This window comes from Arachis hypogaea, chromosome 16 (genome assembly GCF_003086295.3).
Source record: "Arachis hypogaea cultivar Tifrunner chromosome 16, arahy.Tifrunner.gnm2.J5K5, whole genome shotgun sequence".
Classification (NCBI taxonomy): Eukaryota; Viridiplantae; Streptophyta; class Magnoliopsida; order Fabales; family Fabaceae; genus Arachis; species Arachis hypogaea.
This window is the reverse complement of record NC_092051.1, coordinates 90,334,291-90,344,880: the sequence shown is the minus strand read 5'-3', so window position 1 is coordinate 90,344,880 and position 10,590 is coordinate 90,334,291. Positions and strand designations below refer to the sequence as shown.

Here is a 10,590-nt window from a genome sequence, read left to right as displayed (position 1 = left end):
GATACTATTCTAGTTTGTTTCCTTACTTACTCTTTTATTTATTTCATATTCTTAATTCTTGTTTAAAGCAGTAATTGGATTATTTTCATAATTTTTAGTGCAAAGGATTACTTTTATTATTAATCAATTTTGAATCCCTACTTTATTTAATTTATCATGTTTTCTTCTATTTTTTTTATGAGCATTATATTCATGTCAATGGAGTAGATTCTATACTTGATATGAGGGTTGATTAGGAGGAGACTTTTGAGTTGGAAGGCTTAGGTGTTGATTAAACTGGAAGTTGTTGGCTAGTTCTGTATTTACTAACCCTAGACCTTCCCAAGGGAGAGGACTAGGATTTGCGAATAAAAGTTAGCTCAATCACTTGACTTTCCTTTATTTAGTAAGGGTTAACTAAGTGAAAACGACAACCTTTTTAATACTACACTTAAGAGATCCCAACAAGGATAGAACTTCCAATTAATCATTCCCCCAGTCAAATTTTTTTATTTAGAATATTAATAGTCATTCTTAGTCTTTGTTGCTTTAATTTAAAATTATTTTATTGCTCATTATTCAACTCTCAAACTCTCGTGGAAATTCCTAATTAATAAAATAGCATCCTTTCTTGCAACTCGTTGGGAGACGGCCTGGGACTCATACTCCCAATATTTTTCTATTCTAAATTTTTGTTACACCCTTTTTTAAATTGGTGAGGTAGATTTTAGTTGGTTAAGAGCTATACTTGCAACGCTGTTCTCTTATTAAAAATCTCTTAGTTGGCCTAACTTCTGCCACGCATCAATGAGTTGTAAGTGTCTCCATGGAAATCATTTAGTCCAGAACCTTGATTGTGCATGTACTGCACTTGTTCAGGCTACTGCTCTTCATAGCTTTCCTCTTGCTGCCCCTACACCACTGGTGGTTGATTAGTTGTGCTCACTGCTGCAAGTTGTTGTCCATCCATCCTCTTTGACATTATTTTAATTTGCTGTTGAAGCTGCTGGTGCATGAGTTTGTTCTGAGCTAATATGGTATCAACTCCTTCAAGCTCAAACACACCTTTCTTTGGAGCTGCTTGCCTTTCCGAGGAGTAGAAGTACTCATTGTTACCCATCACGTCTATGAGATCATGTGCCTCTTGAGCAGTTTTCATCATCTACAAAGATCCTCCTGATGAATAATCCAAAGCTTTCCTAGAAGGCAAGGACAAGCCTTCATAGAAATTCTGCAACTCCACCCATTCACTGAACATCCCTTCTGGACACCTTCTGATCAGAGCTTTATACCTCTCCGAAGCTTCATACAATTATTCTCCTTCTTGCTGTCTAAAGGTTTACACATTAGTTTTCAGCTTAATGACTCTTTGGGATGGATAGAATTTGGCTAGAAATTTGCTAACCAAATCATCCCAATTGGTGATGCTTTCTTTAGGGAAGGTTTCTAACCAATGTGTGGCTTTGTCTTTCAGTGAAAATGGGAATAACAAGAGTTTATAGATGTCAGGGTGGACTCCATTGGTTTTGACAGTGTCACAGATTCTCAAAAAATGCAGAGAGGTGTTGGTTTGGATCTTCAGCAACACTTCCTCCATATTGACAATTATTCTGAACTAGGGTAATCAATTCAGGTTTGAGTTTGAAGTTATTGGCATGGACATTGGGTCTTAGGATACTGCTCCCACAATTTCTTGGGTTAGGGATAGTGTAGGAGGCTAAAACTCTTCTCTGAGGCTGGCCATTGTTGTTGGCCACACCATCAGGTAGATTTGGGACATTCCCTTCCATTTTTTGATTTTCTTCCTCTGATTCCTCTTCTCCAACAACTCTCTTCTCTCTTGCTTCTCTTCTCAATCTCAAGAGTGTTCTCTCTGGCTCAGGATCAAAAGATGTGGATTCACCTCTTCTTCCTCTTGATATAAAACACACACAAAACCAAAACCCAAAATAATTCACTCTATTGTTAGAGTGAGGTTAATGTTAGCTTAAACAAAAACTCAAACAGTTAGTGTGCTTGACAAAAACAAAGAAAAAGTGCTCAATCTAGATTATCACCTACTTAATCATTGTCAATCTAAATCAATCCCCGGCAACGGCGCCAAAAACTTGATGAGGGAAAAACGATTCCATACAAACTCACCGGCAAGTGTACGAGGTCGCATCAAGTAGTAATAACTCACAAGAGTGAGGTCGATCCCACAGGGATTGAGGGATTGAGCAACTTTAGTATGGTGATGAATTTAGCTAAACGAATATTTGATGATTTGAGTGAAACTTGATTAACAGAAGAAAAATTGCAAGAAAATAAAAGGAAGAAGGTAAATTGACAAAATCTTAAAGTGCAGAAGAAGTAAATTGCAGAAACTTAAAGTGCAAGAAAGTAAACAAGCTGAAACTTAAAGTGCAAGAAATTTAAATTATTGAATCTAAATTGATAGGAAACTTAAATTGCATCAAGAATAAAGGGATTTGGGTATTGGGATTTAAATTGAACTAGAAAATAGAAGTGCAGTGGATTAAAGAAGTATGAGATGAAGAGAAATTGCAGAAGAACTAAAATTGAAATGAAAACTTGCAGAAGAATCAAAACAGCAAGAAACCTTAGCTCAATTATGAAATCCTAAAAGAAAAATTTGACAATTGCAGGAGAGTAACAAGAACAGCAAGCAAATCTAGATCTCAATTACTCTCTTGACTAAAAAGTAAAGAAGAAATTGCAGAAGAAATAAAATGAAAACAAAAAAGAAGATTGAGATCTAATTGCCAATTCTTAGAACTACAAAAAGGAAAAGTAAAAGATGATTCTCAGATGAAGAATTTCAGTGGAGTTCTTCAATCTGAGTTCAAAACCCAAAACAGAAAATAGAATTTACAGAAGAAAAGAAAAATGAACACAGAAAGCAAACTTAGATTTGATCTCAATTCCCCCAAATTCTAAAATTCTAGAAAGGAAAAAAAACTGCTTCAAACGTCCTTTCTCAAATCAAACTTGCTCCTAATTATACACTTTCTATTTTCAATCATTAAGCAATTAGAATGGGCCTTTGGGTTGGCCTTGAATGAAAGTGGGTTGGGGTGCATTGTAGCTCCTTGATAAACGTAAATATCCTTATGCTGGTTAGAAACTAGTGATGAATCCGATCGTGAGTATAGTCTAACCAACACACGAATACCGCATCAAACAATTCTAAAATCTATGACCGAGAGTGTTGATCCCGGGTCATTCTCCCTAGGACTTGCTTTAGAATGCACATCATCGATTAGGAAAGCTTTTATGGTTTTAAGGATTGGTGCAAGAATTCAAACTAGCAAGACAATCAACAATTAATTGGAATAAAAGCCTTGGCCAAGGGTAAGCATTGGAAGTTCCATCATTATAGTTTCCTTCAATTGTGATATGAGTTGAATGTTGCTTCACTTAGTTAACCTCCTAATAATGGAAAAAAGTCAAGTGAAAGTAACCAACTTGAGTCACAAGTCCTAGTCTCACCCTAGGGAAGTCTAGCTTTAGTGCACTCCAAGTCAATTAGCAATTCTCAATTCATAATCTACAATTAATATCCACTATTCAAGTGTCTCCAATAACTCAACCCCTAAGCCAAGTAAGAGAAATCTAATCCATAGCTAAGGTTGTCATTATCACAAGCAACTGGTAGGAAATTATGGAAAACATGATGCAATTGAGAAAAGAGAATTGAATTAAGGCTATCTAATCCAAACAATCATCAACAATCATACAATTGAATAAAACCTCAATTCATTAATCCAAATTCAAAGTAGCAAAATGAACCAAATCTAGATCTAAGGGATTGAATCAAAAGAACATCAATTGAGAGTAGAAGAAGAGTAGATCTACACTTGTAGCAAGACAAGAAGTCAATTATCAATGGATCTCACCAAGAATTCCAAGGAAACTTGCAATGGAAGATGAAAACCTAGAAAGAAGTTGGAGCTTCTCTCTCTAGAAACAAAATGTAACTAACTTTCCAAAATATCTAGAATTATGACTAATTGTCCTAACACTCCTAATCCTTGGTCTTCTTAAGCTTCTCCCTCCAAAATCTGCTCCAAAACAGGGCCTGGGAACCCTCTAAAATAACTGGGCACGTGTTTCATTTAAAAAATCATGTGCGCACATCGACGCATACGCGCACTGCACGCGTACGCGTCCTTGGTTCCTTTGCGATACTGCGCGCAGGCGGAAGGTGCGCGCAAGCGTCATAAGGGATGTGACCCAGCCATATAGGCGCGCCGGCTCCTTGCTCGGCTCCACTGCGCTGGCTCGGGATGAACGCATCCACGCGTACGCGCATGGTGTGCATGCGCGTGCATGTGCAACCTCAATTCTTTGATTTTATCTCATGCTCCTTCCATCCATGCATGCTTCCTTCATTCCTCTTAGCCAATTTTGCCCTGTAACTTCTGAAATCACTCAACAAATGGATCAAGGCATCTAATGGTAATTGAGGAGGATTACAATGTATCAATTTTGATGCAAAAGAAGCATATTTTCATTTATGAGGAAAAATGGGAAAGAGACATAAAATCATGCAATTTTATATGAATAAGTGTGGAAGATCATTGATAAAACCCTTAGTTTCTATGCATGATAAACCCTGGAAACGGGGCTTATCAACCTCCCCACACTTAAAGCCTATCATGTCCTCATGCTAAGGGAAAGCAAAAGATCAAAGGACTACAAGGGCGTAAGACTTAGGTGATGCGACCTACCTACATGAATGCAACTAGGGTGTATGCTACTATCTACTTGGCTAAGAATAACTCAATCTTTCTAGAAAACACATATGTATTTGCACATAGGGCAAGATGATGGACAAGGTATGAACTCTACCAAATCTAGTCATCAAAGTGAAATATGCGTAACCTGTATGAAGAACGCTCGCGAGAGCCGGGAATAAGGGATTGAGCTTCAAACCCTCATCGGAAGTATTTGCACTCTATTCGCTCAAGTGTTTAGGGTTGATTCTCTCAATTCTCTCCTAATCATGCTTTCTAAGATTTGTTTTTCTTCTAACAATCGACATTTATTTCATGTATGCATACAAGTATCATGAGGTCTTTTCATTGGTTTTAATGGGGCTAGGGTCAAGGTGGGATGTATATATGGTTAAGTGAGTTTGAGATTTGAATCTTTGACGAGTTTAGACTTCCCACCTAACCTATGTCATCCTATACAATTCAAAATAACCTAACTACCTATTTTTCTCACTTTTTCACATACTCATGTATTCCTTTTCATTTCACAACACTTATTCATTGACTCTTATTGGACTTCACTTTGGGGCATTTTGTCCCCTATTTTATTGTTTTTCTTCTTTTTCTTTCTCTTTTCTTTTTTTTTATATATATATATTTTTTCTTCTTCTTTTTTTTTCTTCTTTTGTTTTGTTTTTCTCTTTTTATTTTTTTCTTTCAAACTATATACAAGAACATCAATGCATAAGGTCTATACATTTAATCAATACACGAGTATATACCCAATTCCCAATATAGAAATATGAAACAAAAATACCGTTTCATCCCAAACAATGGTCCCAAGCCTCCCCAAACTTAAATAATGAACACTCTCACTAGCCTAAGCTAATCAAAGATCCAAATAAAGGACATTTATTGTTTTTTGCTTTAGGCTTGTAATATGCTAAAATAAAGAACAATTGGGTTAAGCGTAGGCTCAAATTGGCTAACAAGGGAAGATAAAATGATGGCCTCAATCATATAAATGCATGAATACATAAAATAATGGACATAAAGAATTAAACAAATCAAAGATCACATTCATAGAGAGAGAATATTGCACACGAGAAGGGACAATAAGTGGTTATAAGATGTAACCACAGCATTGGGCTCAAAACTCACTTGCTTGTGGTCTTGGATCAAATCCCATGTTCCAAAATACATTCTTTGAACAAGTTACGCATCAAAAGATTTTCAAATTTTGAGATTGGTAGGGTCGCCCTAAAGTTCTAGTTTTCTAGAATAGAAGTCATTGCTCTAACCGAGTGGATTTATTAAGAGATACTAATATGCAAAAGACGCAAAAATGAAAGACCTAATATGCAATCTACTAACCTAATATGCGATCTACTCTAGCTCAAGAAAAGAGGTTTAAGGAGTTTATTCGGGTGTTACCTACGAAGACCGGTCGGCCGACCGACCTCCGCATACTTATAAGTTGGCACGGTCCTCCGTGCCTTGAGTGAGACGGAGTGGTGGTTCGGCTTCCGAGTGTCCATCCTCGTCATCATTATCGCTTTCTGTATTATCAGGGTCGGTGGACGTGAAAATCTCCAGTTCTTCCAAAGGTGGTGCTAGGCAACTTAGAAGCTTCTTGACAAAAGTGTATCGACGTTGATTATGCCGCTCATAATGGTCAAGTGATGAGCGGACAATTTATACGCTTTTTGGCATTTTTTTAGTATGTTTTTAGTATATTTTAGTTAGTTTTTATTATATTTTTGTTAGTTTTTATTTAAAATTCACTTTTCTAGACTTTACTATGAGTTTTTGTTTTTTTCTGTGATTTCAGGTATTTTCTGGCTGAAATTGAGGGACCTGAGCAAAAATCTGATTCAGAGGCTGAAAAAGGACTGCAGATGTTGTTGGATTCTGACCTCCCTGCACTCGAAGTGTATTTTCTAGAGCTACAGAAGCCCGATTGGCGCTCTCTGAATTGCGTTGGAAAGTAGACATCCTGGGCTTTCCAGCAATATATAATAGTCCATACTTTGCTTATAATTTGATGGCCCAAACTGGCGTTCAAATTCAGCATAGAAATTCTGGCGTCAAAACGCCAGAACTGGCATAAAAGTTGGAGTTAAACGCCCAAACTGGCACAAAAGCTGGCGGTTAACTCCAAGAAAAGTCTCTACACATGGAAGCTTCAATGCTCAGCCCAAGCACACACCAAGTGGGCCTGGAAGAAGATTTTTGCATTAATTACTTATTTCTGTAACCCTAGGCTACTAGTTTTCTATAAATAGGACCTTTTGCTATTGTATTTTCATCTTTGAATCATGTTTTTATGATTGAACCCTCTTTGGGAGGCTGGTCATTCGGCCATACCTAGACCTTGTTCTTATGTATTTTCAACGGTAGAGTTTCTACACACCATAGATTAAGGTGTGGAGCTCTGCTGTTCTTCATGAATTAATGCAAAGTACTATTGTTTTTCTATTCAATTCACGCCTACTTCTTCTCTAAGATATTCATTCGTTCTTCAACTTGATGAATGTGATGATCCGTGACACTCATCATCATTCTCACCTATGAACATGTGTCTGACAACCACCTCTGTTCTACTAGTAATGGCTTGAATGCGTATCTCTTGGCTTTTTAATCTAAGATTAAAACCTTCGTGGTATAGGCTAGAATCAATTGGCAGCATTCTTGAGATCCGAAAAGTCTAAACCTTGTCTGTGGTATTCCGAGTAGGATCTGGGAAGGGATGACTGTGACGAGCTTCAAACTCGCGAGTGTTGGGCGTGTGACAGACGCAAAAGGATCAATGGATCCTATTCCAACATGATCAAGAACTGACAGATGATTAGCCGTGCGGTGACAGCGCATTTGGAACATTTTCACTGAGAGGACGGGAAGTAGCCATTGACAATGGTGATTTCCAACATAAAGCTTGCCATGGAAGGGAGTATGAATGATTGGAAGAAGGCAATGGGAAAGCAGAGGTTCAGGAGGAACAAAGCATCTTCATACGCTTATCTGAAATTCTCACCAATGAATTACATAAGTATCTCTATCTTTATTATATATTTTATTTATCTTTTAATTATCAATTCTCCATAACCATTTGAATCCGCCTGACTGAGATTTACAAGATGACCATAGCTTGCTTCAAGCCGACAATCTCCGTGGGATCGACCCTTACTCGCGTAAGGTTTATTACTTGGACGACCCAGTGCACTTGCTGGTTAGTTGTGCGGAGTTGTGATAAAAAGTTGAGATTACAATTGTGCATACCAAGTTGTTGGCGCCATTGATGCTCACAATTTCGTGCACCATGTTTTTGGCGCCATTGCCAGGGTTTGTTCGAGTTTGGACAACTGACGGCTCATCTTGTTGCTTAGATTAGGTAATTTTATTTTATGTTTAAGCTTTTTACGTTTTATTTTTGAAAAAATTTTTCAAAAATACAAAAAAAAGTTTCTTCAGAGATTTTATGAATGAATTCTAGAGTTTCATGATGATCTGTTGAAGTCTGGCTGGCTGTGAAGCCATGTCTAATCTTATTGGACTGAGGTTTCAACTTATCATCACAAGAGCTTGTTGATTTCTATCAATTTTGCTGTTGTGAGCAATGATCTGCTAAAGCTTGGCTGGCCATTGGCCATGTCTAGGGTTTTGGACCGGAGCTTTCTTTGAAATCTTGGCTGGCTAGTAAGCCATGTCTAATTCCTGGACCGGAGTCTTAGACTAGCATTGCAATGATTCCTGGAATTCTTATTAAAAATTTTGAATCCCTTTATTTTCTTTTCCACTCAATTTTCGAAAAATCACAAAAAATTTTTATAAAACCATAAAAATAAAAAATATTCTATGTTTCTTGTTTGAGTCTAGTGTCTAATTTTAAGTTTGGTGTCTATTGCATGTCTTTATTCTTCTAATTTTCAAAAATTACATGCATTATGTTCGTCATTGATCTTCAAGATGTTCTTGATGATTTCCTTGCTCTGATCTTTAAATTCTCTTGTTTTGTGTGTTTAGTTGTTTCTCACATGCATTTTTCAAATTGTTATAGTCCTTAGTATACAAACTTTTAAGTTTGATGCCTTGCATGCATTATGTATTTGATCTTAGTTTTCCATGTTTAATTGCATTTTGATTGTTCCTCATCATTAAAAATCCAAAATTTTTTTCAAAATTATGTCTTTTCAAGTCAATAATACAGAGAATTGAAGATTCAGAACATGCAGCAGAGGAATTACACAGAAAAAGCTGGGCATTCAAAACACCCAGTGGAGAAGGAAAACTGGCGTTTAAAAGCCAGCCAGGGTCCCTGGCTGGGCGTTAAAATCAAATCTTTTCAAAATCAAATCTTTTTCAAATCATATCTTTTCAATCATATCTTTTCAAAATAAATTTCCTTCCATTTTTTTTACTATTTTCGAAAATACTTGCTAACAATTAATGATTTGATTCAAAAATTTCAAGTATGTTGCTTTCTTGTTAAGAAAGGTTTAATATCTGAATCATATCTTTTAAATTTCTTGTTAGCCAAGTCATTAATTTTAAAATCAAATCTTTTTAAATTGTTTTTCAATTATATCCTTTCAATCATATCTTTTTAAAACCATATCTTTTCAATCATATCTTCTTAATCACATCTTTTTTAAAATAATTTTCAATCATATCTTTTTTATTTCTAATTTCAAAAATCTTTTTCAAAAATCACTTAATTTCTTTCCTAACTTTAATTCTCGAAAATCATCAATCAAATTTTCAAATTTTCTTTTAATTATTTCAAAATATTTTACTTTAATTTCGAAAATTCTTCCCCTCTTCTCACATCCTTCTATTTAAAGGACTAACACTCCTCCACTATCAAAAATTCAAACTCTATCCCTCTTGATAAGTTCGAATTCTTCTCTTTCTACCATCTCCTTCTATTCTTCTTTTCCTCTGACACTTCAAGGAATCTCTATACTGTGACATAGAGGATTCCATACTTTCTTGTTCTCTTCTCTTTCATATGAGCAGGAGCAAGGACAAAAGCATTCTTGTTGAGGCTGATCCTGAACCTGAAAGGACCTTGAAGACAAAGCTGAGAGAAGCTAAAGTACAACTCTCTGTAGAGGACCTAACAGAAATTTTCAAACAAGAAGAAGGCATGGCAGCTGAAAACAACAACAATGCCAACAATGCAAGGAAGGTGCTTAGTGACTTTACTACACCTACTCCCGAATTCTATCAAAGAAGTATCTCAATCCCTGCCATTGGAGCAAAGAACTTTGAGCTTAAGCCTCAATTAGTTTCTCTGATGCAACAGAATTGCAAGTTTCATGGACTTCCAATGGAAGATCCTCATCAGTTCTTAGATGAATTCCTGCAAATCTGTGACACTGTCAAGACCAATGGGGTTGATCCCGAGGTCTACAAGCTTATGCTCTTTCCTTTTGCTGTAAGAGACAGAGCTAGAACATGGTTGGATTCACAACCTAAAGAAAGCCTGAACTCTTGGGAAAAGCTAGTCAATGCCTTCTTCGCAAAGTTCTTTCCACCTCAAAAATTGAGTAAGCTTAGAGTGGAAGTCCAAACCTTCAAACAGAAGGAAGGTGAATCCCTCTATGAAGCTTGGAAAAGATATAAGCAATTAATCAGAAGGTGCCCTTCTGACATGCTTTCAGAATGGAGCATCATAGGTATCTTTTGTGATGGTCTGTCTGAACTGTCCAAGATGTCATTGGATAGCTCTGCTGGAGGATCTCTTCATCTGAAGAAGACGCCTGCAGAAGCTCAGGAACTCATTGAGATAGTTGCAAATAACAAATTCATGTACACTTCTGAAAGGAACCCTGTGAATAATGGGACAAATTAGAAGAAAGGAGTTCTTGAGATTGATACTTTGAATGCCATA

General features: G+C 36.5%; 1 non-coding gene across 1 annotated transcript; it reads right to left on the bottom strand.

The window, feature by feature from the left end:
- Positions 1 to 10,248: 10,248 nt before the first annotated feature.
- LOC112761848 (small nucleolar RNA R71) lies at positions 10,249 to 10,356 on the bottom strand. The gene has a single exon (XR_003182221.1). It is a non-coding gene; the product is annotated as a small nucleolar RNA R71 (small nucleolar RNA).
- Positions 10,357 to 10,590: the final 234 nt, after the last annotated feature.